Below are 7,962 nucleotides of genomic sequence, written 5' to 3' on the forward strand. Positions count from 1 at the left end.
AATCCTACGTATGTGTTTAAGTGCTTGTCAATTGTTATGGCTGTTAATTATTCCGATCCTTTTCATTGGCAGCATAGGACTGATGGCGGCCGATAGTGTTGATTTTAACTGAAGATGGCCTTGACAACAGACAAGTACCATGATCGATGTGTCGCGAGTTGGTGAAGGAAGAAACTGTCATGTTTTCCTTTAGGCAGGTGCACTGTAAATACTGTATCGAATTTTGTTTTTTTAGTTCCATAATTCGGGCCAGAGGTCTTTGTTGTACTGAACCTCCTGCCTATGTGGTGTTGTTGCACTTATTTATTCCGTTGTGATCTTTCTGTACCTAGCTCTCTTTTTGCCTCCTGTATTCTCCAGCTCGAAGCAGACTTGCATATCCAGGAAAGAAGAGAAGATGGATAATCTGCAGGAAGAGTTTGGTAAGAGAAAGTTGTTTTTTCTTTGGTTAGCAATATCAAATAGTTGCAGTAGTTAATTTGAGATGGTAAAATATTTCCTTTGAGATCCTGCAAATGGGTTTAAAGGAAATTTGGAAGGTGACGTAGCTAATGATGAGCATACTAAATTCTCATTGTCTTAATCATTTCTTCATGTACAATGCAATGCATGTATGGGTTTGGTGCTTTGTGCTGACAAGAATTTTCTGATTGACATCATTTGCAGTAACTATGGTCATCCAGGATACGCTCAAGATTATAAGTTTAGTAGTGGAAATCTAAACTTATGTAAGAATAAACTGAATTCTTTTTCATTCTGAAGTTTCTAGCAGTAACTGTAGCTACAACTTGAGCTTTTGCAGACCTTTCTTCAGTTAAGAGTCCGGGGCTTACCTCCGTTGAATCCTTGGTGTTTCCCTTGTACCATATATGATTGGATATTTGAGATGCCCAAATGTTTTTACCAAAACCCATGACGATAGGATAGTTTCAGCAATGAAGTTGACTTGCAACCCAGTTTCATGTATTGTTCATTACCTTCTGTTGCAGGGCCTTTTGCGTAGCGTCGTACTGTCGTTGGCAACCTTGCATAGTTATTTGCATTCCAAAGAAAAATTCAAATGCAGAAACGACTGGCATGGGGCTTGGTGGTACAGTTCCCTGACCTTCTAGTGAGGTAAGTCATTGAACGCTAGATTTTCATCGTCCATGGTCTCATGATATTTAATCATACATTCATGTCATATGGTGTTCGGAGAAGCTGAGAAACATATCTCTGCTGAAGAAAATATGTGAACTTATGAATTGGAGGATATGTTCTCACCTTCTTAATGCTCACATCCTCTATCTGGGCTTCGCCAGCTGCCGCTGCTATGAATATCATCTGCTGCATGATTGCAAGCTTTCCTATCTTTGAGTTGTTTTTGCCACCAACTTGTTCTGAATATTTGTTTTATGTAGCACTTGCTTGGATATGGTTCAAACTTTGTAACTTTTGAACAAAGCTAATATATTTTTGCATTATGGCTACTTCTCTTTCATAAAGGAAGGCCAATTCTTTCATGCTTGATATGCATTCATAAAAAAGGCACTGGACCTATGAGCCTTGTGAAAGTTGTGTGAAGCGTCTCAACTCCCAAACATAGGAGCCCGCATGTTTATATATTGATTGTGTCTTGGAGTACAAGGTTCGGTTGATCTTCAACCGTGAGATATTTACATGGGGGTGATAGGAGGAGATAAGAGGCGCTATGAGAAGATAAGAATACAGAAGATAAAACACAATATTCTCCTAACTACTCGCCTAACTATATAGCTGTTTAATACCCTCCCATAATCATAACTTGACTAAGTTAAGATTACGTTTAAACTCCTCAAATGGTTTTGTAGCAAGTGCCTTAGTAAAGCCGTCCGCAACTTGGTCCTTTGAATGCAAAAAACGAATTTCCAATTCCTTGTTGGCAACTCTTTCTCTGGCAAAATGATAATCAATCTCAATATGCTTTGTGTGAGGATGAAAAACAGGATTAACTGACAAGTATGTAGCACCAAGATTATCACACCACAGACAAGGAGTCTGTATATGAGTTATCCCAAGTTCTTTCAACATAGACTTGACCCAGATGATATCTGCTGTGGCATTTGCTAATGCCTTATATTCTGCTTCAGTACTTGACCTGGAAACTGTGGCATGTTTCCTTGCACACCATGATATTAAGTTTGGCCCAAAGAAAACTGCAAAGCCACCTGTGGAATGTCTATCATCCAAGCATCCTGCCTAGTCAGAATCAGAGAAAGCACTGACAAGTGTGGATGATGACTTGTTAAAAGTGAGACCAACACTCAAAGTATTTTTCACATATCTCAGTATACGCTTTGCAGCAGTCCAATGTAATGAAGTGGGAGCATGAAGAAATTGGCAAACTTTATTCACAGCAAAAGAAATATCAGGCCTGGTTAATGTGAAGTATTGGAGTGCCCCTACCAGACTCCTATACTTGGTGCTATCTTCCTGGTTCAGAATTTCACCTTCTGCAAGAGACAACTTTTCTGTGCTAGATAACGGCGTAGGTGACGGTTTACAACTTTGCAAACCTACCCTATTCAAGAGATCAACTGCATATTTTTCTTGAGAGAGATGGAGACCACCTTCTTGAGTTTTCTTAACCTCAATACCAAGAAAGAAATGCATATCTCCTAGATCCTTGAGAGCAAACTCTGAGTTAAGATCTTTTAGTAAGGCTGTGACTGCATCATTGGATGAGCTGGTGACAATAATATCATCAACATAAATAAGAACAAATATGGCCGTATTTGACTTATTGTAAATAAACAATGATGTGTCAGATCTAGATGGACGAAAACCAAGTGTTTGTAGTTTTGAACTCAACCGAGAGTACCATGCTCTAGGAGCCTGCTTTAGTCCATACAAAGATTTATCCAGCCTGCACACATGAAACGGTTTATGCTTGTCCCCAAATCCAGGAGGTTGTTTCATATACACTTCCTCTTCCAGAACACCATGAAGAAACGTGTTTGTTACGTCTAGTTGTCTAAGGCACCATCCTCTTGAGACAGCAATGTATAGAACAAGACGGATAGTAGAAGCTTTGACAACAGGACTAAACGTGTCCTCATAATATATGCCATACCTTTGCTTGAACCCCTTCGCAACGAGTCTGGCATTATAACAGTCAATTGTACCATCTGACTTTTTCTTTATTCTGAACACCCACTTGCAATCAATTAGGTTTTTACCTGGGAGTGCAAGAACCAAGTGCCAAGTTATATTTCTCTGAAGTGCTTGAAACTCTTCTTCCATGGCCTTTCTCCACTTTGGATCTGTGCATGCTTCGTGAAACGAACTGGGTTCTCCTGTTGAGCAAGTTAGGCCGTACTTGACTTTGTAATTTACCGGATTTATTACCCCTGCGCGAAGACGTGTGCATAGTGGAGAAAGCTGCTGGTTCGCTGCAGAGGACGCAGGCACAGAAGATCCAAGACCCCCCGGCTCAGAGGGGGCAAATCTCGGCGATCCCGAGGGTGCATTGTCGCCCGCGGGATCGGATGTGGATGGCGGAGGCGAGGTACACGCAGCCTCAAAGGCGGGCGAGCCAGCAGGAGCCACACCAAATCCCGCCTCAGCTCGGGCCCGCCTGACGTACACCCGCGGCTCTGGAGGAAACCGTGCAGGCGACCGATCCGCAGGGTGCGGGGGGCTCGGTGGAGCCGCGTCGCGATGCGGTGAATCACCCGAGGCCGCACGCGCGTGGGTCGCTGGGTCCGACCACGGTCGCGTGGTAGCCGCAGGCTGGCGGGACGCCCCGGGCGCAGAGTCGGGCGCAGATTCGCTGCCCCTGCCCTCCTGGCAAGGTGAGGATCCTGGGAAGGATCGTGCCAGGGCTGGCAGCCCCGATCCCAATGCAGATACGGGAGCAGGGTTGTGTCCGCTCGGGGAACACATGAAATATGGCCTGTTCGAGGAGGCTGCTGGACCATTTTCAACCAGATTTTTTTCTGCTGCATCACCATCATGTCCTGTAACAGGAGGCTCAAATGCATGGTCAGAGGGGTTAGTCAAGTGATCATTCAAAATATCATCCCCGTGATTAATTCCGGATAGGTGTGAGGAAAGGAGAAGAATCTCTTTGCGAAGAAGGGCACCGGCATTAGGATGAAGATGAGCGAAAGGGAAGATTGTTTCATCGAAAACAACATCACGGGATATGTAGACACGACCAGTGGAAACATCGAGACACTTGACACCCTTGTGTTGTTCACTATAGCCAAGAAAAACGCATTGTTTGGAACGGAACATAAGTTTGCGAGGATTGTAGGGGCGAAGATTTGGCCAACAGGCACAGCCAAAAACACGAAGGGAGGAATAGTCTGGCTGGGTGTGAAGTAGTCATTGCATGGGTGTTTCATTATTGATGACACGACTGGGAAGGATGTTGATGAGATGGACAGCAGTGAGGAATGCCTCATCCCAAAACTTGAGGGGCATGGAGGCGCCAGCGAGTAGGGCAAGACCTACTTCAACAATGTCCCTGTGTTTACGTTCGGCAGAACCGTTCTGCTGGTGTGCGTGAGGGCATGAAACGTGATGAGAAATACCAAGTGTTTGGAAAAACGAGTCTAATTTCTCATATTCACCGCCCCAGTCTGACTGGACGGCAAGAATCTTAGTATCAAATTGACGTTCAACAAGTGCTTAAAAATTCTTGAAAACATGAAACACATCTGAGCGTTTTTTAAGAAGGTAAATCCAGGTGAATTTACTATAATCATCAATGAAACTAATGTAATAGGTGTGTCTACCAATAGAGGAGGGGGCCGGGCCCCGGACATCCGAAAAAATAAGCTGCAAGGCTTTGGTAGAAACACTAGTGGACACTGGGTATGGAAATTGATGAGATTTCGCTTGTTGACAAGAATCACAAATAGTTTCAGAACTACGCTCACCGACACATGGGAGCTGATTATTTCTAAGCACTTGTTGAACAATAAAAAAAGATGGATGTCCTAAGCGTGCATGCCACCGTTCCGGGGAGAGTTTGATGACACTGCAAACTTGTTTATTGAATCTTCGGAACTGAGGAATCAACAGATATAGCCCATGCACACATCTACCTCTGTAGAGAACTTGCTTCGTGACTTGATCCTTGATCAAAAAGAAATAAGGATGAAATTCCAGAAACACATGATTGTCAAGAGCAATGCGATGAACAGAAAGAAGATTTTTCGAGGTTTCTGGAACATGCAAGATATTTCTAAGATGAATATCACGATGCGGGGTTTTGATAATTGAATGACCAACATGATCTATGCTCATACCTTCACCATTTGCATTATGAATCTGATCACCGCCACCATACTTCTCGTGCATCGTCACCTTCTCGAGTTCATGGGTGATGTGGTTGGTGGCGCCGGAGTCAGCATACCAGTTGGTATCGACCCCATAGGAGTTGTCCACAGCGGCTGCAGCAACCTTCTTGCGAGAGTTGTCTTCCGCGTAGCGCCAGTCACAGTCCTTGGCAATATGGTTAGTTTTTTTGCATATCTGACATTTATTTTCATAGCCATCATACCCCTGAAAAACTGGACGCCCTCTGTTGTTGTTGTAGTAGGAGCGCTGCCTGGAGTTGTTGTTGCCGCCGGAGTGCTGGTAGCTGCCTCCACCACCACCACCAGAGTTTTGGTGGTAGCTGCCGCCGCCACCGCTGCTGTTGTTGTAGTGGCCGAGGCCGCCACCACCGTTGTGATAGCCGCCGCTGCCGCCTCCTTGATTCTCGCCATTGCGAGATCCGTTGCCGCTGCCGTTCTTGGGAGAATAGCGACCACCGCCGCCACGACCCCGAGAGTCCACGTTAGCAGAGGACTTGAAGGCGCCAGCCCCGGTGTCGTGGAACATCTCCATGCGCTGATCAAAGTTGGACACCATCGCGAAGAGATCGTCGACAGAAACTGTGTCAGTTCAGATGTCAAGGGCAGAGATAATGGGCTGATAGTCCATATCAAGCCCGGCTATGATGTGAGAGACGAGCTCATCCTTGCCGATGGGTTTGCCAGCGGCTGCTAACTCATCTGAGAGAGACCGCATGTGGCCAAAGAAGGTCGCGGCAGATTGGGTTCCCTTTTGGGCATTGGAAAGAGCAAGACGACAGTTGTTGATGCGAGACCTAGATTGTGCAGCGAACATGTTTGCGAGGGCAAACCATATGGCATGTGATGTTTCTAGGGAGGCAACCTGAATCAGGACTTCTTTGGAGAGGTTTCGGAGCAGGTAGGCCACTATTTGTTGATCTTGGACTAGCCAAGGATTGTAGGCAGGATTGGGAGCGATCTGATCTTTCCCATCGGTGGTTTTGTGACTATGGTTTTGGAAGGCTCGGGGGTTGTTTGATCGATATACCCATATAGCCCTGCCCCCATGATCTGGGAGCGAGCTTGGGCTCGCCAGAGAACATAATTGGTTCTAGTAAGGGGTTCTGAGGTTGTGTAGTTGAGGTCGGGGGAGACAATCTGGCTGGAGGAAGACATGGTGGTGCGGGAAGGAAGATGATGATGTAGGAGGGTTGCGGCAGGGGAGATGGAGGCTAGACGTAGGGGAAGAGGTAGGCTCTGATACCATGTGAAAGTTGTGTGAAGCGTCTCAACTCCCAAACATAGGAGCCCGCATGTTTATATATTGATTGTGTCTTGGAGTACAAGGTTCGGTTGATCTTCAACCGTGAGAGATTTACATGGGGGTGATAGGAGGAGATAAGAGGCGCTAGGAGAAGATAAGAATACAGAAGATAAAACACAATATTCTCCTAACTACTCGCCTAACTATATAGCTGTTTAACAAGCCTTACTGTCATTGGTAAATGGTTCCATGTATTGATGCAGATGTGTATGCACAAGCTGACCAAAAAGAGCAGAAAAACCTGGCACCGCCTATAGCAACCCTCGCCGACTAGGTTTGCTCCATATTTATCTGCTTTCAACCCCACCCTGTACTACTCACTAGATATGGAGGTAATGTTTATATTTGGTCTCACATTGATTCTATTACGACTCGATATCAAGTTTATAGCATGTGAAATTTAAAGCCTCAAGACTCAAGTGGTCTAATGCTTAGCCAACATTTAGAGTACAAAGATCAAGACTAAAGCATTAGTGCATTTTTATGGCAAATAAATGGTTCGGAATCTAATGCTTACCCAACATTCTTGGACATAGTGGGCTCGAATTATTGATTCCGCTGTCAGTTTTTTACTATGTGATGTATGTTCTTCTATAGTTTCCATCTTGCCCCAGTAATGACTTGGATGATGTTCTTTTTTGCGTGGAACACATTTTATCTCAGTGAGTATTCTGCTGAGTAATCGGGTTTCAATTCCATATTCATCGATGAAAAATGGTGTGCTTAATTTGAGGACTATTAGCCGTACACCTTTAAATAGTCAATTCTCTTCATACTAGCAGGTTATCCCATTTTAATTTGTCATGTTAGCAGTACCATTTTCCTGTTTAAATCTAGGCAACCTCTGTAAATATCATATTACCATGTGAAGGTTTTAAGAGCAATCCGGAATAGAGGTCCAACCCTTCATCATGGTTATATTTTCTGCTATGATCTTCTAATTGTCATGTCATTTTTTGTTTTGTAAGTGGCTATTCTAAACATAGTAGTACTCCCTCCATAAAGAAATATAAGAGTGTTTAGATCACTACTTTAGTGATCTATAAACGCTCTAAAAATTTCTTTACAGAGGGAGTGCTATTTTTGACATATGCAAGAACGCCTTCACCAACTGATGTAGCAAAAAAAGTATGTAGGTGATTTGTACTTTCTGAAAATAATTCCTTCTGTTCTGATTTTTCATTAAACATTGATTGCTATTTATGATTCTTTATCAGTGACATCATAGTCATTTTGCATTTTCTATCTTTTAGTTACACTGCCAAATCCTACGACTTTGGTTTGTTTGTACCATCAGAGACTACAGTGAAATATTACTATATGTACCATGCA

At 43.9% G+C, this 7,962-nt stretch overlaps 1 pseudogene; it reads right to left on the reverse strand.

Annotated features, from left to right (window-relative positions):
* Positions 1-5,864: 5,864 nt before the first annotated feature.
* Positions 5,865-6,003, reverse strand: LOC119304600 (annotated as a pseudogene).
* Positions 6,004-7,962: the final 1,959 nt, after the last annotated feature.

The sequence above is a fragment of the Triticum dicoccoides genome, chromosome 5A (genome assembly GCF_002162155.2).
Source record: "Triticum dicoccoides isolate Atlit2015 ecotype Zavitan chromosome 5A, WEW_v2.0, whole genome shotgun sequence".
Taxonomy (NCBI): domain Eukaryota; kingdom Viridiplantae; phylum Streptophyta; class Magnoliopsida; order Poales; family Poaceae; genus Triticum; species Triticum dicoccoides.